This window comes from Lygodium microphyllum, chromosome 26 (assembly GCF_053477565.2).
Source record: "Lygodium microphyllum isolate KBCC chromosome 26, Lygodium_microphyllum_v1.1.10, whole genome shotgun sequence".
NCBI lineage: Eukaryota > Viridiplantae > Streptophyta > Polypodiopsida > Schizaeales > Lygodiaceae > Lygodium > Lygodium microphyllum.
The window spans coordinates 5987017-6010916 of NC_141160.1; the positions used below are offsets into that span (position 1 = coordinate 5987017).

The following is a 23900-nucleotide window of genomic DNA, read 5'->3' on the forward strand; positions in this document are numbered from 1 at the left end:
CAAAACAACCTTCACCACAGAATGGGGGACCTACGCTTATCGAGTGATGCCATTTGGGCTCTGCAATGCCCCTACTACTTTCCAGCGAGCCATGATGGCCGCATTCCAAAATCATCTGCACGACTTTATTGAAGTATATTTGGATGACTTCTGTGTCTATAGCTTGATCCGTGAACACTGGGAACACCTGGAACAATGTTTTGACCGATGCCGGGAGTATGGGATTTCCCTCAACCCCGACAAATGCATCTTTGGGGTCTCTTCTGGAGTTCTGTTGGGCCACATTGTCTCTGCACAAGGGATATCAACAGACCCTGCAAAGATTGAAAAGATCGCAGCTCTGGCAGCACCCACCAACCTCAAACAATTGAGGGGATTCCTAGGCCATGTGGGTTACTACAGAAGGTTTATAGCCCATTTTGCGACAAAGGCAACTTCCTTGCACAAGCTTCTGAGGAAAGATGCAGAGTTTACTTGGACAGAATAATGTGACCAAGCCTTTCACACTCTGAAGCAGTGTCTGATAGAGGCACCCATTCTGCAACCTCCTGATTGGACGAAAGAGTTCCACGTACACACTGATGCATCTATTGAAGGCTTAGGCACAGTCCTATGCCAAAAGGGCTCCTCGAAGTTGGATCAACCGATCTATTATGCAAGCCGAAAAGTCACTGATAGGGAACGGAACTATACAGTGACAGAGCTGGAGTGCTTGGCAATGGTGTTTGCCCTAGAGAAGTTTCGCCATTACCTCCTATCTACCCACTTTAAATTTTATGTGGATCATGAGGCCCTGTCTTTCTTAATGAACAAAGCAGATGTGAAAGGACGAATGATGAGATGGCTCCTTTTATTCCAGGAGTTCGACTTTGAGGTGATTACTAAGCCTGGTCGTTCCCATGTTCTGGCTGATCATCTGTCGCGTATCCCACAAACTGCAGACGAGGAGCAGGATGATCCAGACCTCCCTGATGCTTCCCTATTCTTGGTAGAAACTGTAACTCCCTGGTATGCAGACATTGCTAATCTGCTGGCAACCCAACAGTACCCTCCTAGTATCTCTAGTCGGGAAAGGAAGAAGCTCATATTAGAATCAGCCCCCTACACCCTGCTAGGTGGCGCACTGTACAAGAAAGGCAAAGATGAAGTGCTCAGAAGATGTGTTGCAGGAGAAGAGATTGGGATTGTTCTGAAGGCTTGCCATGACGAGCCATGTGGAGGTCACTTTGCAGGAGAAGCTACAGCCAGGAAGGCTCTGCTAGCAGGATATTGGTGGCCTACCATTCATAAGGATGCCTATGATTACTGTAAAAGATGTGATGCTTGTCAAAGAATGGGGAAACCCACGAAGACAAGTGCCATGCCACTGCAACCTATCCTTCCTTTGAAGCCGTTTGAGAAGTGGGGCATTGACTTCGTAGGTCCAATCGACCCTCCCACTAGAAGGAAACAGAACCGATACATCCTCGTATGTACGGATTATGTTACAAAGTGGTGTGAAGCTAAAGCCCTAAAGCGGGACGATGGTAACAGCGTGGCCCTATTCATGTACGAGAATATCATCACCCATTTTGGTAGTCCCTTAGAGCTGGTAAGTGATAGAGGCACTCATTTCCTCAACAAAGTCATGGAAGAGTTGACAGAGTTGTATAAGATCCGCCATCGCAAGTCCACTCCTTATTACCCCAGAGCCAACGGCCAAGTCGAAGTCACCAATCGCATCCTTTGCTCGATTCTAACAAGAACAATTGCCGCACATCGTCGTGATTGGGATGATCGACTTACAGAGGCCCTCTGGGCGTACAGAACCTCCCATAAAGCAGCAATGGGACAGACACCTTTCCAGTTGGTGTATGGAACAGAAGCTGTTTTTCCTGTTGAACTATAATTACCCTCTTTGAGAGTGGCTATCAAAGAGTGTTTGGGGGATGATGATTCACTGCAACGCCGTCTCCTGCATTTGGAATGTTTGGACGAAATTCGCAGGATGGCTCTACAGTGCATGGAAGCCACGCAAGCTCGACGTAAGGCTTACCATGACAGTTTCATCAAGCATAAGGAGTTCAAAGAAGGTGATTTGGTCCTAGCCTATGATTCACGATTTGGTAAGTTTCCTGGCAAGCTCCAACAGCGGTGGATGGGCCCCTATAAGGTACTTGCAGTCAACCCTAATGGCTCTGTCCAAGTGCAGACCATTGATGCCTCTGATGATCCCTTTCTGATCAATGGATATTGCCTGAAGAAGTACTTCCCTCCTTGGGGATCTTGATAATTACGGACACTTGATCCTTTCCCTCGTTGGCGCGGCACTGTACTTCTTATGATGCTACTTCTGATAGCCGTTCTTCAATCACTCCTGATGAAGTGGACGCAACCCTCTGTCCCCTCAAACCCCCCTTCCAGCCTTGATCTCTTATCCTCTATTTTCCACCAGCGACAATACAGAGGTTGGTCTTGACACATGGTTTTTCTACCATTCCCTTGCTCACTTTGCAGAAAAAAGAAAAAGAAAAAGAAAAAACAAAACAATACATATCGGTCATGGGAGAAAAGGACTTAGGTCCCTGTCATGCAAACCTATTCTTCGAGAAAAGGTGGAAACACCCTCGGGAATAGGGGAAAACAAGAAAAAGAAAAAGAAAAAGAAAAAACACAAATCTGTTATGAGAGAAAAGGAAGCAATTCCCTGTCATAGCAGGCCTCGTTCCACGAAAAGGTGGTAAACACCCTTGGGCAAGAAGCTGACTGTGGAAAAGGTGGTAACACCCAGCAGTCCAGAAAGTGGATTCATTAATTGATATCCCTAGGATCCAATTCCGAAGCTACCTCCCTTGGTACGCTGTGTCCTGGGTCTCTCTGCAAAGTGACTACCTGTCCTCTAGCAGACAACATGTTCCTATCCAATACAATATTCGATTTGATGGCTACCTCCCTGGGTACGCCTCTTCAACAACTGATGACACGATCTTCATCGACAAACAATAGAGTGACATGAGCTTTCATCCTAACCGGATGGGGAAGTGAGTACGGTTGCCCTCTGTATCTATCAACAACGAGTGAGACAGAGGGTGGGGCGAGAGACCAGTCTTTTCCCTTCAAATCAAATGAGAGATGAGTAGTGTGAATGAAGTGTTGCACGCACGGGATGGGCCTCTCAAAGCACAAAGCACAATTTGTTTCTGTGCACTGCACCATAAGGCTCCCTGGCCTTCCTTCTCGCACCGTATGCCGGCACAGGGCGGGATGCACAGTTGCACCATCAAATGCGCACAAGGCATACAACCTTTGCACAAGTGACTGTGAGGATTATATCAATGGGTTTCAGGAAATGGCTGCCCTCTTGTATTTATCAACAGAGAGTGAGACAGAGGGTGGGTTGAGTTTGACTGGAGTTTCTTCAATCAATTACCGAGAGGTGAGATTGAGGGACGTTACGACACTTGGAGTCAGGTATGTTCCCGTTTCCCTATGCACCCACGGGATGGGTCTTTACCGTCATCACAAGACATATCACCCTGTTTTGTACACTACACTGTAAGGCTCCCTTGCCTTCCTCCTTGCACCTATGCCAGACGAGTTGGACGCACTACTGCACCATCAACTGTGCACCCTGGCATACTCCTTGTGCACCATTCCCCCTTGTTGATTCCTCAACCGGGTATGAGATATGGGTCTTAATCCTTATTCCTCAAGAGATATTAGTCATGGAGCGAGTGACTGTTCTTTCATTCCAATTGAGTGACTGTGAGTTGAGTGCAATATCCCTCATCATCGACGAATTTCCTGCGATTCCTTCGACCAGCTACCTCCCTGGGTACTGCCGCGTGGTCCCTGCCATGACGAACGTGTGCCGAGAAGATGCCTTGGTACCTCCAGACGTCGACAACAACACTGGACGTGCCATCGACACTCAACCTTGCTTTTTGACAAAATGGGCCAAGTTTTTCTAACCCTACACTTTGGGTTCTTCATGACGTTCATGTTTTAAGTGTGGGGACGTTAGTGGATGGTCTATGGCGTGGCCCTAGGTCCCTGTTGCTCGGTTAACCCTATCCGTTAAGGTCTTAAGTGTGGGGACGCGTCCCTGCGTGTCTACCGTGCATACCTTTCTGCATCTGCCTTATCCTGCTCATGCATGAATGCCTTGACTTGCTTTTACCCTACGTAGCTCCCTTTCCACCCACCCGTTTATGTTTCACCCACCCTTTGGGCTCTTCCCTTGCAGTTTTCCTTCATTCCCTGCTTTTGAGGTCTTGCCATGTGAATGCACCCTAGGTTCACCAAAGTCCCAGTCTAACTTTATAGCCCTGTTCCTCCCTTTGAACTGATCATTTTTCCTTTTTACCTACCCCTGTTCCGGTGCACGGTTTTTGAGTTATTAGTTTTTGAAGCATTTTGCGTAATTTAGACGGTTTTCCATGTGAACGCGCTTTTCTTGCTTCGGAACCGTGATCTGATGTCATAGCCCTGCCAACCACTTTTCCCCTGACATGTTTCCTTTTTATTCCGCATCATTCCGATACACGGTTTGTCCATTATTAATTTTCTGGGTTTTTACGACTTTTTTATGCGTATTTTTGACATTTTTCCATGTGAACCTGCCCTGTTTGCATCGGAATTCCAATTTGATTTGACAGCCGTGTCCCCTGTGCCTTCCCCCACCTTTTTCCTTTGTCCTTCACACTTTTTCGACTTATGGATTTTTTATTATTAAATTTTAAATGTGTTTTCGGGAGTATTTTTGGAGTTTTTCATATGTGAACCCCTCCTCCTTCCACCAGACCTGCGGTTTAACATGATAACCCTTTGTCCCCCCTTCCTGCGGACATTTTTCCTTCTTACAGTATGTCATTCTGGTGAACGGTTCGTCCGATATTCATTTTCGATTCCATTTTCGGGTTTGTTTTTTAGGTTTTTTCCCATGTGAACGCGTCTTATCTCAGTCGGAATTATGTTTTGATGTGATAGGATTGTCGGGCACATCTTTCTGCACAGTTTTCCTTTTTTTTGAACCTCATTTCGATGCACGGATTTTTCGATATTAATTTTTAATTGCGTTTTTTGGTTCGTTTTTTTGGGTTTTTTGCACGTGACCATCCTTTACCCCCCCCCCCCCCCCCCGGAACCACCGTCATATATTTTTCTTGTTTTTTCCCTGTCGTCCTGCCCACTTTTTGTTTTTACGCTATTTCGTTTTGACGTCCGGATTTGGTGTTATTAATTTTTCTTTATTTTTACGTGTATTCGCGCGCCCGTTTTACACGTGAACGCACCTTTTTTCGATTTTACGCATCCCCACGCGCCCCGGTCGTGTTCGCATGACCTATATCGTCATCCCGGTGCCATTTCACTCTCGTCACGGCAAATTTTTTTACCTCGCCCCGCGCGGGGGTACGCGCCCTTGTCCCTTACCCCCCTATTTCCCTTGTCCCTACCCACCCCTTACCCTCTTGACCCCTACCAACCCATGGCCCCCCCATGGGCCCCCTCCCCTATTACCCCCACCTGCCCACCCCTTCCACCCAACTGCCCACCCCTCCCCCCCAACCGCCCGACCCCTTCCCTACAACCCCCTCCCTCTCCCTCTTCTCCCTGCGTTCTGTTCCTCTCCCTCCTCCTCCATCTCCCTCCTCCAGTCCCTCCATCCCTTTCTTCCTCCTTTCCTCCTCCTCCCTCTCCAACCCGCTCCTCCTTCTTCCCCCTTCCTCCCTCTCTCCTCCTTCCTCCCCCCCTCCTTCCCCTCCTTCCTCTCCCTCCAGCAAGCCGCTGTCCTCCCCCGGCCGCCTTGGTCCAGCAGGCGCCGCCTCGCCGCTGCCACGCAGGTCGCCGCCCTCCACCCGCAGGCGCCGCCTCCAAACCTCCTCGCCGCCGTCAGACGCCGTCGCGGCCCGCGCCGCTGGTTCCGAGCCGCTGCCGCTTGTCGACATAGCCGTTGCCGCCGCCGCGCCGCTGACAAGTCGCCGCCCCCAGGTCGTCATCCGCCCTCCGCCTCCCACGTTGCCCTCGTCCTCGTCCGCAGCCCCGGCCGAGCCACCCCCTTCGCCAGCTGACGCCGCCCCACCGTGCCGCATCCGACGCCCTGGCCCGTCCTCTACAGATCGCCGCCGTCGTCCGCCGCCACCACCACCTCCTCTCGCCACCACCACCTTCTCTAACCACCTCTTCCCCTAACCATACTAAGGTTAGTCACTAACCTTGGTTAGTTGATCACTAACCTAACTAGGGACTAACAAGTTTAACCTAAACCTAACTAGGATTAACTAGGACCCCACTACCCTAACTTAACCTTAGTTAGGTTACCTAACCTAACCCCACCCCCTTACCCTAACTTAACCTTAGTTAGGTTAACTAACCTAACCCCACCCCCTAACCCTAACTTAACCTTAGTTAGGTTACCTAACCTAACCCCACCCACTAACCACCTAACCCTAGTTAGCTACCCTAACCTAGTTGACTAACCTACCGTGACTAACCTAGCTGGCTAACTTAACTTGACTTGATTTAGGTAGACTAACATGACTTACCCACACTAACCAGACTTAACTGACTTATTCCTACCTGACTTATTTGATTAACATGATTTATGTGATTTAATTAATTTCTAAATTAATTTTTCCATAAAAAAAATTTCAAATTTTTTTAAAAAATTCCTTTTGCTTTTTGCCCATTTTTGGAAATTTTTCCGCTGGCCATTACCTACCCTACAATTTCTGAAAATTATATATTTCCTCATTTAACCCCCAAATTGCCAATCAATGTAGAAAATTCATTTAAAAATAGTCAAAAATTCTAAAAAATTCTAAAAAATTCTCAAAAATTCCCCTCACCTCCCTTGCTCATTTTCCCTTTATTCAACCATAAATAATCACAACTTAACACCAAAACCAAAAATAAAATATAAATATACTAAAAAATAATAAAAATAAAAATAATAAAAATCAACAACCAACAAACATCAAATCCACCCATCCGCTAAGGTGTTGTCGTTGTTGTTTCCTCAGTGATCTTTACTTTTCCTTTACTGGATTCACTTCTTTTGGGAGACTCTTCCGTGCGCATTTCTGCATTACATATACACCCCTTCTAGGTATTTATTTTGTGTATTTTATTTATTTTCATTTTCCCCTTAATCACAAATTAATTGTTAAAATGAACCCTTTAATTCACCCACAGTTTCCACGCGCATTCGCGCTATACACACATACTTTTTAATTAAAATTAACTCGCCGTTCACTTAGCACGCGCTACGTGCGCTAAAGAGGCACTTTAATTTTTTATTAAAAAGAACCAACCGTCACATGAGCACGCGCTGGCAAAAAAGCGCTCCACATCACCTTAATTTGTAATCAATGAATTTGCATTTAGAGACCCAGTCGGGTATCGAAGTCCGGGATTCGAATAAAAGCACCGCTTCACCTAATAATGGGTAATTTAATTTATAATAAGGAACCACCGTTTTCTTGCTAAGGTTTATCACCTAATAAAAATTCACCCATTCTTAATAATTTATTAAAATCAACCCTTCATTAAATTAATTCCCCCTCACTGCACTTAATTTTCCTTTTTAATGAACCGTTTCGTGGGATGGGTATGCGCAGTCATTAGAGTTATTTTTCTTGGTCTAGTCTTGGTTTATCACAGATGTAGTTTTGATATGTGTCGGATGTGGTATTATTTTGGTTTCCTGTCTTAGTTACGGTTACGGGTATGGTATGCAGTTTTTTCTTTTGTTGCCTGATACGGGGTTCTGGGTGTTTGTCTGATGCATCGCATGAAGCTTTCGGTCGCATTTGTCTCAAGGTCATGTCAAATTTTTTCTAGGATGTGGTTTGCTTGGGGTTAGTTGGTCGTGTCACGTCTTATTTGGTTATTCTCTTATCCTTGGTTTTTGTCTGTTGCTTTGCAGGCATTCTCCTTGATTGTCTGTGTTTGTGGTGTGTGTGTAACCATCTGAATGGCGCCTTCTCATGCTCCTCCCCCTATCCAGTACGTCCCACTAGTTAGTAGGGATTACTCTTCCCTACTTACTTTTGAGCCTCTCACGAAGGCGGGACTTGCTGCTTTTGTGGCCACTCCTTTTCCATTGCTTCCAGAGGATCCGTCGTTATGTGATGAGTTCCTGGCCTCTTACAGCAAGAAGACAGGCGTAGTCCAGGGCATGTCTATGACGTTGACATCTCGAGGCCTAGGGAAGGCTCTATCTTTACCCTTCAAAGGAGAACCTTTTGTAACCACTCGTCAGCTCTTCTCTAATGAAGAGATTCTCAAGCTGTTGCAGAAGCAGACAAGGGAAATCCTTGATGTTAAGAAGGTGATAAACTCTTCAGGAGTTTCCTTTTCTATGATTACTGATCCCGTATGGAAGACGATGTGTCAGTTCCTTCAGGACAGGTTTATGTCTGCCAAAACGCCATCCCACTATTTGTCCAAAGAGCTTTTTACAGCTTCCAGGATGGTGCTGAAAGGAGTTGCTATTGATTGGAGCACTTACCTCCTTACTAAAATGGATCAGCATTTTGTTAAAGTCACCAGGGGTAATGTTACCAATGTTACATACGGATCATATTTGTCTGCCTTCTTGACCTATTCAGGTTTACAGAAGAGTGTGCCTCCACCTCCTCCATCAGATCCAGTACCTCCTCCTTCACCTTCAGAGGAGTCAGAACCCATTGACATAGAGGATGATGATTCTCCGCCTCCCCTGGTCATACAGCGCAAACGCTTGAAGCGGGTAGCGGATAAAGCCCCTGCTGTACTTCCCTCAGTGCCTATCCCTGCTACCTCTGGCAGTGAACTCCCTGGGTATCTCACTTGTAATAACCTGTTCCGAGCACATCGAGAAGGATACTTGGAGATCTCAGTTCCTTCCCTGAACAGTCTCGTCTCAGGAGATGCCATTCCTTTCCTCTGCAAGGATATTCAAAGTTCCATTGAGTTGTCAGTGACAGCCTGTATTCAACAACTGTACGCATCTTTCTATGAAGAGCTCATGCAGTCCAAAGACCAGTTGCATAAGGCAACATCTGAGTTAGCTTCTGCTAAGGATACCCTAGTAGATTTATTTAAGCAAATGGAACAACAAACCCAACTGGTTGCCACCCAAAGCGATGAGATCTCTTCATTGAAGACCCAGTTACTCGAGGCTCAATCCCAGGTTACTAGCATTTCAGCAGAGAAGGAGAGGATGTCTAGAGAAGCGAAAGAATTCCACGCTATCTTAGATGACAAGCTTTCAGCTTTACAGATGGCTAATGACACAGTGGCCAACCAAGCTTCCCAAATCCAGCAGTTGCAAGATCAGCTTACAAAGTCCCGCTCTATTCCTCCAAGCCCTCCTGTTCCATTAATTCCTTCTCTTTCACAGCAGGACTTGGCTGCTCTTCAGAGACATGCTACTTTGTGCCCTCTATTCCAAGATAAAGTGGAAAGATTGCAGTCCAGAATGGACTTATTATGGTCTACTTTTGAGCAGTTTCAGGAATATGTCTTACCAGACCATTCTTTCTTTGTCCACTACCACTTACAGAAGTTGGTCTTCTATATGAAGCTTTCCACGATGGATTTACCTTTTCCAGAGGATGGCTGGAGTGGGGCTTGGTCTGCTGAGTTGTTGATAGAGGTAGTCAGAATGGTCTTTGAAGATTCTGTCATACCAGACACCATGTTGATGTCATACATGTATCTCCGAGGAGATTTGTTAATTCCAGATGAGGTAGATATGGCATGGTATGTGGGGGATGTGGTCTTACAGGCTGTTTTATATGTCAATCATTTGGAGTTGCGCATATCTGACATGTTCCAGAGTTATTCCTCCAAAGTAGCTGATTGTCATGATAATTCGTGGCATCCCATGATTGATTCGGTGGTTCTCAATCAAAGACAAAACACAGCTCCTACCTTTGCCCAGAGTACTAACCAACTGAGGATGGATCTCTTAACCTATCTTTCAAAACATAATCCGTTTGATGCTACCTTCTTTGATGCCTATCATAGACGATCTCTCTTAGGACCTTCTGTTCCTACCCTCCTCTATTATCAACAAATGGCTCACCGCTATGCTATATATTTTTCCCTTTGTCAATCTAATTCCACCGTAATTTTACCCCTTCTTTTCCAACCTTCATCTTTCCCTCAAATTCCTATTTTCACTTACTGTTCCTTTATTGAGGATAGGGTATTTTCCCCTTCTCCACCCTGTCCTTCTCCCTCCATTAATGTACCCTCCACGTTTCCTATTTATCAGTTAACACCGTTCCTTAGTGATTCCTTACAAATTTCTGCCACTCCTTCTTTAACCTTTTCTTCCTTTTATGATTTTTCCTATCCTTCCCTTCATCCACTTTCCCTTATTCCACTACCCTCTCCTAACACTTCCATATCTCAACCACCTCAGTTGGTTAGTGACTGTGACGGGTTTGATAATCAGACTTCCAGAAGAAGGGGATGGAGTTCGGATGATTGCCTTACAGGACCGCAGATTAATTGGCTAGTAATTCCAGGAGAATGGACAGCTTCCAGTCAAGCTTATCAGAATTATGTTCATTTTGCTCAGCAGTATTCACAGTCTGCAGATCCCTCAGTGAGATTAACTGCTCACTTTGCTTGGTACCTGGCGTATATGCATAGGCACTCTCATACTGATTCCAAGCCTATTCCAAAGTTGTGCATGAATGTCAATGTTAGCATTGATTCCCAGCAGCTGGAGATATTGTATTTTCATGCCCTCTGTTTGTCTAGCAGATACTTGGTCCTGTTGGAAAGGATGTGTTGTCTCCAATTTTTTCAAAATCCTCCTAAAAACTTTGTAGATGAATCCTTATCTATGGATCGATTCCGACAACATCAATCTTTTAAGAGGGATCATCTTCATTGATACCTTTCCAATGTATAATGGAAGCTTTTTAATGCAAAACTCTCTTTTTGAAGGAGTCATTCAGATGGTTGTGTTGTGTATTAGTGTTTGTGTTGTGAGTTCATTTATGTCAAACGAATGTGGTGGTTTCCTATGGGATTTCGTGTACGAGCTACGTTTTGGAGAATTGTGGTGATGGGGTCGTGGTTGGAGAGTTGAAGCTGATGCTGATGAAGAAGAAGCAAACTCTTATATCCTTTACAAATTTGTTGTGATTTTTTTTTTAGTTTGATAAGAGGTATTGATGTATAAAGAGTTTTCCTTTCTTTGTATTTTTATATCAGAAACAGGTTATAAGTTGGGGTCGTGGTGGATGAATTCTTTTTGAAAAGATATTGAAGATTAAAGTTGAGCTTTTCCCTGAACTTATATTCCCTTTTTCCTGGGTCGCGAGGACGCTTCCTTATTAAGTGTGGAGATATGTTGAGTGTTGAAATGACTTGTTTTTTCGCTGATTTTTGTTGTTTTTGAGAGCTGAATGGTTGATTTTATGAGATGATTGATTGATTTAGAAGTGGTTTGAGAGTGTTTTGGATGATAATGATTGTGTTTTGGAAGATCATGATGTTTATTGATGGTTCTGTGATGTTCTGATAGGTTTTGAATGGTTCTGTATACCTTCTGTTTTGCTCTGTTTTGGTCTGTTTTATTCTGATTGTCTTCTGTAAAGAGGGATGGAGTATTGATTGATGAAGAATGAGATATTGTGAAAGCTTATTGAATAGTTTGTGAGAGTTTGGAATGGTTTGAGAATGAGTTATGTGGTTTTGATAACCTTTTGTAACCTTCTGTAGGTCTTCTGTTCTGTTCTGTACTGTAGCTGTTCTGGTACTGTTCTGTAGACTGTTCTGTATGCTTCTGTAAGTGTTCTGTGGAATGTATGTGTGACTTTGGGAAAGTTTTCTAGCCTTGGAAAGAGGTGAATACAAGTGCAAAAGAGCTGAAAGAAGTGGAAGAAGTAGCTGCCAAAGACTCAAGTGAAGACTAGAGTGAAGTGACAGTAGTGAGCTATGAAAAGACACTGTAGTGGCTCTGGTGACTCTTCATATCAGACATACCTCTTGGGAGGGGTATCCACGACCTAAGAGTGATTATTGAGAATGATTTTTGGGAGATTGTAGTGAGGATATGATGTATTATTGATGGAGAGAGAGAGAGAGAGTTAGAGATAGCCAATTCTACTCAAACAGAGTGATTGTATATGAGAGATTGAGAGAGAAGACTATGAAGACATTGAAGATGAATACTATGTGATGTATTTCCATTCAAAGATGGTGTATTCTTTTTCTTTCTTTGTTCTATTGATGGATTTTGTGAAGATGTTGAAGAATATGGTTGATTCTATTAAAAACCGTGGGAGATCTACATGATGCTGTATGAAGATTTGTTGTGCCTGGTGTTCTTTTCTTCATTGTGATCATATGAAACATGATAAACAAGCTTGTTGATGTTACAAGATAGATTTTCTTGCAAGAGAATTCCCTTTTCTTTGGTGTTCCTCTCGGGGCTCCACAAGGCCAATACCCCTTTTCTTTGGTGTTCCTCTCGGGGCTCCACAAGGCCAATACCAAGCATATGATAGTCATCTTGACCACAAGCTTGAGTATCTTATTAAAAATAACTCATTTCTCTTAAAGCTCTTAGCAACCAATCTGGTCTTATACATTGGCTTACCATAGATAGGGGTACTCTTCAACTTATACATTCACTTGCATGGCAATGCATATTTTCCATTGAACCTACAACCCTTGCTCTACCATTTGGCCATCGGACACCAGATTCTTTGTGATTGATGGCACATGTAATACATCTGTCAAACTCTTTGTCTGACCATCATACAAGGACAAGGGACCTTTCCAATGTGTGAAATTGGGTGGCATGAATCATCACTTGTCTACACATAACCTGGATTTTGTAAGTCCTGCATCTCTCCAAACCATTCAACATGATTGGTCATATGATTAGATTCACCTGAATCCACATACCATACATCATCATGTGTCCTCTTTCCTGTAATTGCATTCATCATATGTTGCATAACAAAAAGACACTCATTTTTGTCTTCATCTCTCGTGAAAACGATGCATATTTTCCTTGTTGCAATTTATAACATATGATTTTTGACGTCGAGAAGTGCTTAAAAATAGCCAAAAAATCTGAATTTCAGGGAAAAAAAAAACTTCATCGAAGGCGACAGCTGCAATTAGTACGATTTTAAGCGACAGGAGCCCAAAAGTGCTTTAAAGATCCACTGAGCATCGGTTGGGAAAATTTCATAATTTCTTAGCATATGAGATGAGACTCTGGGAGATGCCCGACAATGGGGGACTTCGAGACGGATGCCCACAAATTTTTGAAAGCTGATTCGGACGTCGGACGCGGGAGGAGTGCCAAAAATTGGCCAACCTTCTTGAGAATCAAAAGGGTGTGACCCTTGGGGACAACCCCCTTAATTTTTGATTTCGTGGGGGGGGAGGCTTTTTTCCGAGTGCATGGAGGATGAAGGCGATGTTGAATAGGCGACGTTGAATAGGCGATGAATTTTGGTGATGGAGGGGCTATGGGGGCTGAAGAACAACCCCCCAACTAATCATATCCATGACCTTGTGTGTTTCTTCGCTCCCTATCACCAATCTTTGCACGTCAAATGGCTACGTGGATGGCCTGATCAAAAACCAATATTTCTCTCTCCTCCCTCTCTCTCCCCTTAAGGGGCAATTCATACACATGAAGAAGAATGAAGACTGGTTGAAGGATGCTTGCCCGGTATGAACCGGATTGCTCCAAGATCAAGAAGAGGCTGAGAGGAGATGTTCAACATTGAAGATTTTATGCTGGTTGGTCTATTGGCAACCTGGAAAAAGTAATTACAAAACCCACAACACGCAAATAAGCGGTATGCCTCATTTTTACAAAGGAAAATTGCTTCTTATTGATGTTTGATGGTGGCTGAAATGGACTTCATATGGAATAAAAATTTGTTTGGATCTTGTTTTCATTGTGTGATTGAGGGCTATGCATAAAAAAATTACAGATCCATAATAATAAATAGTTGCAATAATTAAATTATAGCCCAAAAAACACATTTTTAGTGTAAAAATAAAGGTTTTATTGGTTTCAGGTTGGGGAAAAGAGATGCGTATGGGATAAAATTCTGAGACAAAACATCTTTCAGTTGTCATAATCAGTCACTAATCATAAATTAGAAAATAATCTATTTTTATACACAAATAAATAGAGAAAATAGCTAAAATAGAAAAAAAATTAGATTTTCACGTTATAAAAATCTAGAAAATCATGATTCGTGGTTGTGGCTGTATAACAAAGCTAAGGCATGAAGTTTGGCTTTAGTTTGGATTTTTTTATGTATCATAGTTCACCTTTTTTCCGTTTTATGCGAAAAATACATACAAAATAATACCCTACACCTTCGCAGCATAACCTAAACGTTAGAGGGAAAGGGTGAGGTTAAGAGATTAAAAGGGTTGAGAGGGTTTGAATCTTTGAAATATTTGATTGTGCATTCCATTTAGAATTGCGATAATTCAGTTTAAGGGGCTAGTAGCACGAGAGATCGGTGCTAGTCTCCATACATCGAAGCATACATTTAGTGAAAATCATGAAAGGGCTATTTTTTCCACATCACAAAATGGTAATTTGATAAATATTATTTGTGCACTAGGATCATATGCACTATGCATGATGCATGGCATGGTATTAGTCCTGGATTGCATAGCAATTGTCTTCCTAGGACATGACTTATACATTGAGTGAAAAGGAGCCTTTGCTGTAGGTCAGTTGTACGCTTTCCTTGAGACTATTTGGTGAGGATTTATATATTCCTGGATCATACAAAATAAGAAAAGAGTGGATTTTGTGCGTTATGTCTTATATGTTGGAGTGATGCATCTTGGGGCCAATCCCCGAGGTGTAGGAGAGTCACAGTGGAGCCGTGGCAATTAGCTGAGGGGAGCTTCCTGATGTTTGTGTGACGAGGCACTATGCCTACAAGTTATGGGATCTCCCTTTGAGGAGAAGTTGGACTACATATCAGCTACAAACGAATAATTAAGTCTATTTAGTGTATATCGGTGTATTACAAACGCTCCTGGCCCATGAGGTCATGTGGTGGGGTTGTCTGTTTTGTGCATGAGGTTCGGCTAGTGCCATAGCCAGTGCCGGCCGATTTTAGATCCCATCAGTTTACCACTGTGAATATCATCATTCTTAGCATAACAATGGGCTACAATATGACTTGTTTTGCCACAATAATGACAAACAATAGTAGAATTTCCAAAACCTCTGTTTTGCCATCCACCTCTTTCTCTAGATCTCCCCCTACCTCTAAAGTTTACTCAGCCTACTAAAACTTGCATTTCACCAAATTGCTGTTTGAACTTGTTTTGCTGGTTATCGCCAGCACGTCCCATACCATGGCCTCTTGAAGAGAATCTACCACGTCCCCTTCCTGAACTTGAGTAAAATGCTTGAACCTGTTCACCATTTCTTTCAGACGAGTCACCCTGCATATTGATCTCTTCGGTAATCATGAGAGAGACCAACTCATCAAAATCTAGAAATGGCTTTCGTACGTATACTAAAGTAACAAATGATTTCCATGCCTTCTCATTATTGAGTCCACTTAAAGTGGATGAAACCAGATCATAATCATCAAGCATTGCATCAATCGCTGCTAAAGCATATGCAATGCTTCTCGCCTTCAACACATACTCATTGACCGACATTTTCCCTTTCTTCAATGTATTCAACTCTTGCTTAAGTTGAATCTTTCATGCCTTTGTATTTATTGAAAACATGTTCTAAAAATTTGTCCAAGTTGCATGTGAAGTTTTTGCATTCCTCATATGTCCCAGCACAGTATTATCAATGATTGTAGATAGCCAGTATATCACCTTTTTGTCTTTTGCATTCCACTCTTTCCATGCCTTTAACTCATCTACAGTTGGAGGGATACCTAGCTCTGGCTTCTTTTCTTCACCTGAAACAAACTCATAAAGGCCCTTTCCAATGAGGAAGTTCGTCACATGGAACTTCCATGAAGGGTAGTTGTTCTTGTCAAGCTTCTCAATAATGGAATTCCCACTATTCTCTGTCATTATCACAAAAAAGGATACAACAAAGCAAGCTAGTCTTCTGCAATCATTCATAGCAAGTGCACAGCAATACACCAAGAAACCTATAATCACACTGTACCCTGAAATTGTTGTCCGCCGTCCGCAGCCTTGCGGCTCTAAAATGGGGCCTAAAATGGCCTCAGATGCCCAAAAAAACTGCGAAAAAGCCCTGAAGGGATAATTTGTAGAATATACAGTGCTCTACTCACACACTAAATCTCACAGCAATTTGAGATTTTCACTCTATCCTGCTTTGGGTGCCTCCACAGGCACTATCTAAGAGAGAGAGTGGAAGAATGGGAGAGATTTTTACCCGTTGCTTGCTTGCTCGAACCTTGCTTATTATTCTTTACTTCAGCCTTCAAAATCAGCCTCTCTCAGTGGCATGGCTCTGATACCATGTCAAGAATCACATTGTGGGGAGACTTTCTTGAGCTGCTACGCCAAACACACACTGTATGCACAAGAGAAAGCTCACTCAAGAACACAAGAAGAGAGATGGAGGCCAAAAAATTTTCTTGCTGATTTCATCTTCTTTTTCCACACACTATACAATGTACACAAAGTATAGATAAGATACAACATAAAGGACAGTGGCCTACTAAGTCAAACAGTGCATAATAGACTACACTAATCGATTGGCACTATATCTTTGCCAGCTGTAGGTGGGTGTAACAAACTAAATATAATAACTAATAAGTCAGTGGCCATGTGAGTATCATAATGACAACCAATGTGCTAAATGTAGATTTGTGGACTCATCTAGCCAAGCGGTCCATCATCAACGTCCACACGTGTTGAGTTTGCCATCTCAACACTAAGGGTTTATTTGCAATGTGTTTCTTTGCCCCATTTGTTCCTTACAAAGAGGCTATGGTGGGTGTGATTGCACATTTCTCAACAATTGTAGCCTATGGAAGCGACACAACTGTGCGGATGGAAGTGGTAGAGGCCTCTATCCTTTGCGTTTTGGGGTTTTGTCTCAACTCCGCATCTGCACAGCCAGCAACTGTCGGTCTCTTAAGTCCAGTCTCACTAGGTTTCTTGCACTCACATCCGGGGTTATCTCTTGTGCCATGTCCACCAAGAACTACACCCAATCCATGAGATTGTTGGCATCTACCTTGGGTGTATTGCTCTAGGTAGTTGTGGTAGCTGGATAGTTAGCACGAGAGCGAGTGAGATTGGGTGAATCAAGCCCTTGCCCTTGCCTTTTTTCACTAGGGGTGGTATGATGTCTGGCATTTGGGCACTAGTTCCTGGGCCTTCTTCTCTAAAAGGGCTCATGGTAGCCAACTCCTCCTTCCTGGAGCACTACTTTACCGACATGTAGATGGCCCTAGCCATGTCCTCATCTTCTTTCCTTCTAAGCTCTTTGGCCTCATCATTTGCCTTTCTTTTTCTCTCCTCTTTGGCCTTCATGGACTCCTTTTGCACCTTGAGCAAGTTGGCTTTTTCTTTCTTCATTCTCTCTTTTTCAGCCTTCTTTTGGGGAGTCTTCTTCTTCTTCTTCTTCTTAGGCCCTCCTTGGCTAGAGTGTGTCTCTTGATTTCCTTCCTCACTCACAGTTCTCTTGCTAGATTATTCTTGCTCATGGAAAGGTGACATGTCGGGTGTCTCTCCAACTTGTTCTTCACCTTGCACCTCTCTTAATACCTCCTAGATGGTGGTTGTCAATACCCCACCAAATCCTATGGTTGAGGCATTGGAGGATGACTTCTTTCTTGCCTTGGAAGCTGGGGACTCTCCACCTGCTAGTCTTCCACCTCCTGTGACTAGTGCTTTTGCTAAGGTTTTGATTATTTTTTTGCACAAAGCTATTTAGGTTCACTTTGTATAGGGATTTGGTTGCAATGCTTTCCAGCATTGGTACATTGATCTGGCTCATTAGCATGTTGTACCTATGACTAGAGAACAAGGCATGCACCATCTTTGTGTGCAGCTAGACTTCCATATCTAGGATGTTAGGCGACGCTGATGCTATTATTGGTATGGACCAAAATCTTGTCCATTCCTAGTATGTTATGCACATTCCTTTTGGACCATCTCTCGACTTTGTTGGCTAGGTCTAGGCCAGGTCCAATGCTCTCTCCACCAACTCGAGGCTCAGCTCTGGTGGGTTTCCTCTTCTTGCCTCACAGTTACAATGTTGCGGTTCCTGTTAAAGGTTCAAGGAAATTCCACACACTTTTTGTGGTCCCAACTTTCTCCACATACTTCTGTAGATTGCATCGTTCCCTAATCTGTTTCACGACCTATTCTTCCATGGCTACATCTTCCAAGTTTAGGACATACTTGAGCCTGAACTGGTTGAAGGCCCTTGTCTCTATTGACAGCCATACTTTTCTTGTTTCTCTTCTGAGAATGGAAGTTTGTTTCTTTTCTCCTGACCTGCCATTATGGGTCCCTATCATAATACCACAACTCACCATTAGTTTTCTCAAGATAACTCCTTGCAGGAAGATGAGTAGAGAATGATTGTGTGCTTATAGAAACATAAAATGCTTAAGTAAAGAAAGAGAATTTTTCTTCAAGCAATCTGCACAATCCAATAAAAATCCATAAAAATGTTCTTAAAGTATGCTTTTCCACTTTACCCCCTCCCTCCTTGGAAATGAGAAGAATCCTTTGTAGGATTAGAGGGTGAAGGATTAAGGGGAATCAGTGCGCATTCATGATGCTTTACTTTTGCATAAGCCAAGTGTAGAATTGTGGGTCGTATTCCAAGTAGGTGTGGTAGTCCATGTGAAAAGGTCAAATGCCAATAAGTGTTATGTATGTCAAGACGTCCATTAGAAAGTCACCACAGGCAATCTGGGTAGCAATATGTAGTTCCTCCTTAGTTAGAACATGGTCTAGGTAGGGATGGGCAAGTTTGTGATCAGTCCAACTGTGAGTGATAGCTAAGACTCTGAATTAGGTAGGAGCCGCGTAAGCCGGATCATACTCTGAGGTTTTGATTGCATGTCTTTGCTTGGAATTGGTCATGATGCAGTAGCCTTCTTGTTCCCATTAGAGTTAGAGAGCTTACCATTTACACAAGAATGTAGACTCAGTATTGATTAGGGATTTTAAAGCTTTAATTTTTTGGGTCGGTGCATGTGTCATATGATGAGTTGTCGTTTGTGCGCTTGCTTGTGAGATATTTCGTTGTCAATTAATGCTTCAACTATCATGGGAGCATTAATGAATATGAATTTAGATTCCTTGCACGAGTAGGGTAGTGTATACACTTCAGTTGCTAAAGGCTCATCTAAAAGACCTAAGTCTAATTGGTCATAACTTTTAGCAAGCATGGCAAACATAGCATCTAAGCATCAAATGCAAAGGACCAAGTTATCCCCCATATTCTCAAGTAAGTCCGAGGCCAAGGTAAGGATAAATCATCACCCATAACAGGGTTTAAGGCCTACAGGACGTTGGGGTTTGACTTTGGTCTATATAGATTAGTAGCTAATGTCTGCAGCTTCTGTGGATTTGGAGGGGTTGGTTTAGATTCTTATGCGATAGGCATGGTTTGCGATTTTGTTCTTGTATTGCTAGATGCTTGTGAGGCTCTTGAAATGCTACCAATGATAGGTTGAGGCAGTTTGGAGCAACAAGCTACATGTTCGGTTGAGAGACTTGTCGAGGCTTTGTAGGCTTAGTGGGTTTGGGCTCTATGGGTTGCTTTACAACTTGAGTCTTTTGTGGCTTCAGCTCCTTAACTGTTGTGCAGTCCTATTTAGACAAGTTTGAGGGTTGCGCTTGAGTAGTGCCCTTGGCAATCTTGGATTTTGGCACCATATCCAGGTATTGCCCTCATAATAGCCTTGTTTTTACAATAGGATTTTGGGAACCCATCGCAGCTTGACGGTTTGTCAATGCATATAGTGCCTTTTTGGCCTCCTAAGTCTTGAGTATGAGCCTTTAGCATTGCGAGATCATGTCTGCTTATTTTGAGGTGGGGTCCTTGGTGTTTAGATACACATTTAAATTTGGGCTCATTGGCTTTGGGTGCACTCTTGGTCACGTGCTAGCATTGAGGCTTGGTGGGTTATGACAAGTCATGACTCCCCTCCTTAGACTTGGTTGTAGGTTTCTCTCTCGGTGGCTTTGTGGGCTTTGGTGTGGCTACGTTGCCCTTTTTAAAAGCTATCACTATGCATATATTATCGATGGCAAGGTGAATGCATTGTGACTCGTAAGAGACATTGCAATGTGTTTGCTTCTTAAATGCACGTCCTAAAACAAGGATTCCTTACTGGCATCCTTTGTGTTTGGCAACACATAAAAGGCCATGGGTATGCTCTCAAACTCGATAGAGACTAGGACTTTGCACTTTCCCAAAAGCAGGTATGATTAACCCCCAAATGGGATGAGTTTAGCATTCATGGGTTGTAGTTGCGACTGACCAATTCGACTCCAATGACTGTGAGTTAATATATTAAAATCGGCTCCCTCATTGATCAAGGCATCAAAGGTATGCGTTTGTTGGGCAGTGACCATTATGCATAGGTAAGGAGGTGCTACTACTTCCTTATATTTGTCCTCAATCTCCGTGATTGTGGCAATTGGTACGTTCACAAGGGAATCTAGTATTAGAGGCTCATGTGATGGATGCATGGGAGGGTGGTACTTCTTTATGTGGCTACCATTGAAGAAGCCTATGCCCTCTTCATTGTCTATGGTCTCAAGCTCTACATTGTCGGCTTTGAATGGTTGTGTGGACTCTGATTGGCCCAAGTCCCCTAAAATTTATCTTTTGTTTATGGCCTTTCAATGAGTATAACAACACTAAGTTGCCCTCCTAGTCAAAGTCTCGCTGCTTGTTGGCATGGCTAGAAGTGGAGTCTCTGATAGGCATTCTAACTCAACTAGGCATTCAATCCATTCCTCCTTTCCATCCCGTCTCTCTTGGATGGCCACTCTCAGGCTAGGGACAAATAATTCTATTGGTAGAATGGCTTCAGTTTCATAGGTCAACTTAAAGAGTGTCTACCCCACAGCTGTTTTATAGGCTCTTCGATAGGCCCATAAAGTTGCCATTAGCTTGTTCTCCCAATCACTGTGAGAAGCAGAGACTACCTTGATCAAGACATTCACTGAGATCTTATTTGTGGATTTAGCTTGGCCGTTAGCTTGAGGGTAGTAGGGTGAATATTTCCTATAAATGATCAGGAAAGTAGACATGAGGTGGGAAATCACTTCGTTGATGAAGTGCATGCTTTGATTCACTGACTAGTTCAATGGGGCAACCGAATTGTGAGATTACTTGATCCAAAAGGAACTTGGCCATGGTCCGAGCATCATTTTAACTAATGGATCATGCTTTTGTCCACTTTGTGAGGTAGTTTGGTGGTGATTATGATGTACTTGACCTGCGAGGATTTTGCTACAGGACTAATCGGCCCAATGAAGTCAATCTCCCATTTTTGAAATGGTTGTCTTGCGATGATTGGGGTGAGCTCCATCTTGTTCTTGTTGCAAATAGGGACCTTGGTTCATTGATACTCATCACAATGCTTCACAAATTGTGTTGCATCATAGAAAAGATGGGCCACCATAGTTTATACTTCAGCACCTTGCATGTTGTCATCCTTCCGTGATTCCATTGTGTGCCTCCACAAGTACATCATGCATCTCATATTTGCACACACATCATTGTAGTGAGCCATCTTGTCCTAACCTATAGAGTTGACTGACTATCAACTGATAGGGTTGTATCTTGAGGATAAGTTGTCTAAGCCAGGCCTTCTCGATAGGTCTTTCAGGTAGTTTGTGCTCTAGTACTTGGACTATATCATCCGCCTGGTATGGCATCAAGTCGGCTCTAAACAGGTTCTTTTCACTAGATAGTTTATGCTTAGTGTACGGTAGTGGATAGTTGTCTCTCATAGTAGCAACATTGAATTTCTTCTAATTAATACATGCCTTGATTTTTTTGTTCTTCTGTAGGATGATTAGAATGGGTGAAACCCAGTCAATGTGCTCAATTTCATAGATGAATCCCACTCTTAATAGCTTGTTTATCTTCTCCTTGACTGCACGAGCATGCTTGAGATTCATAGAGTATGGTTGCTACTTGATTGGCGTTGCATTTGGTGTCATGGGAATGTTATGAGTCACTACACTCGGATCTACTCCTTTCAGCTTGTTGAGGGACCAAGCGAATATGTCTATGTACTCTCATAGTAGTGAGTGAGATCTACTTATTTCTACTTGGTCATGTCATAGCTATGAAGATAGGTTGGGGATTCTTCTCTTCTCTAGCCATGTTGACCTCCTTGACCTTGGTAGGCCCTTCCATGGGCTCATTTGCTTGTCTTTGCCTCTTGGCACCTAGAAAGATCACTACTCTATCACCTTTCTTAAATTTCATGAATTTCTTTGGTAGATCTTGTAGTTTTTTCTACTCCTCAGTGTTCAACTCCCTAGATATTCTCTTTCTTTCCTCCTCCAACTATTTGTGCCTTAGGGGGACTGATAGGTCCCCCTTGGTGTGTTTGGTCTTAGGTGTCAAGGTATTTTAGCATCGCTATCTGAGCTTACCTCAGACTCATAGTTAAACTCTCTGTCTTGGTGGAAGAGGGAGTCTCTCCTAGTGGTTATAGCTCCAAAGGTGATTTCGTCATAAGTAGCGATGCTGCACTTGGTTGGGTGAGCCCTACTCATTTGTAGTCAACCGCTCCCATGCGCTCCAACCATGTGCAATCACACTCCGTTTGCATGATTCCTCTCTCAAATCTAAAGGTACTCTCTTTCCGTTGCTTAGAACCTACTCGTATTTGCTCAATCTCATGTCCATCAATGTCATAGTCCATCATGTCAATCTCTTCTTTGCTCTCTTCACTAAAGGAACAATAGTCCTCATACTCATCATCCGAGCTATCCTTGCCCAACTGCTCCTCATCTCCTAGGTTTCTACACTCCACTTTCTTCTCATCCATGACTAAGGCCCAATTGTGCATCAAGCTCAGATCATGTACCTTGGTATATTTCCACTTGGGTTTGTTTATGAGATCCGTGAGGGGTTTAAGATTTAACTTCTAGGTTTCCACCTAGCTTGTTTGTTAAGTACTCTAAGATCTCGTGGAGCTCTCGCCTGTTATTCAAGACATGGAACATGATAGGGTTGGGCCGGTTACAAGAGCTCTTAGCCATCATGCATAAAGGTAATGAGGGATTTTTCATGGGCATATCAACTGCCTTTAGCAGCATGCTCATATTCCTCCTCATTGTCTGAGAATAGCAAATCGATTGTGGCTAGTACATTTATCAAATCCCACTCATCCTTAGGGCAAGGGATATACTTCATTAGTGGCCCATAAGATTTCCTAACTTGATCATCACCCTTTAGATTGGTGGAGATGGTATCTAGGTCGACTAGTGTGGTCTTCTAGGTATTCTTCTATACCCTTACTTCTTTCATTTGATTGCCTAAGAAGATTAGACTGTTTCCCCAGTCTTTTATGATTCGTGCATTTTGCATCTAGGGTCAGCCTAGCAGGATGTCATAGTCTAACCCCCTTCATGATGATGAAATCCATTGAAAATTGGACTCCTGCGATCTTAAATAGTCAATTCTTCAAGGCTCCGAATGGCTTAACTTTAATCCCATTGGCTAGTGTGACATTGAACCTAGTGTTCTCAATAGGCATGTGGGAGCCTTCACTCAACCGCCAAGACCCATGGACCACTTATTGTTTCAAGCGTTCCAAGCGAGCTCTAATGGCTATCTCTCACCTAGCCCACGCGCCGTCAATCCTACAAGTGTACCTTGATGCTTGATCGAGTACCCTCCTCTCTCTTGCACTCCGGTAGCTCCACAATTCTTGATGCTAGCTCAAGCATCCTCAATCCTCCTCCATCTC

The 23900-nt window shown here is 43.3% G+C and overlaps 1 non-coding gene and 1 pseudogene across 1 annotated transcript; both read left to right on the forward strand.

The window, feature by feature from the left end:
* LOC148012967 (uncharacterized) overlaps positions 1 to 23900 on the forward strand; it is a 115190-nt pseudogene that overhangs the window by 26372 nt on the left and 64918 nt on the right.
* On the forward strand, positions 11214 to 11281 carry LOC148012968 (small nucleolar RNA SNORD36). The gene has a single exon (XR_015688996.1). It is a non-coding gene; the product is annotated as a small nucleolar RNA SNORD36 (small nucleolar RNA).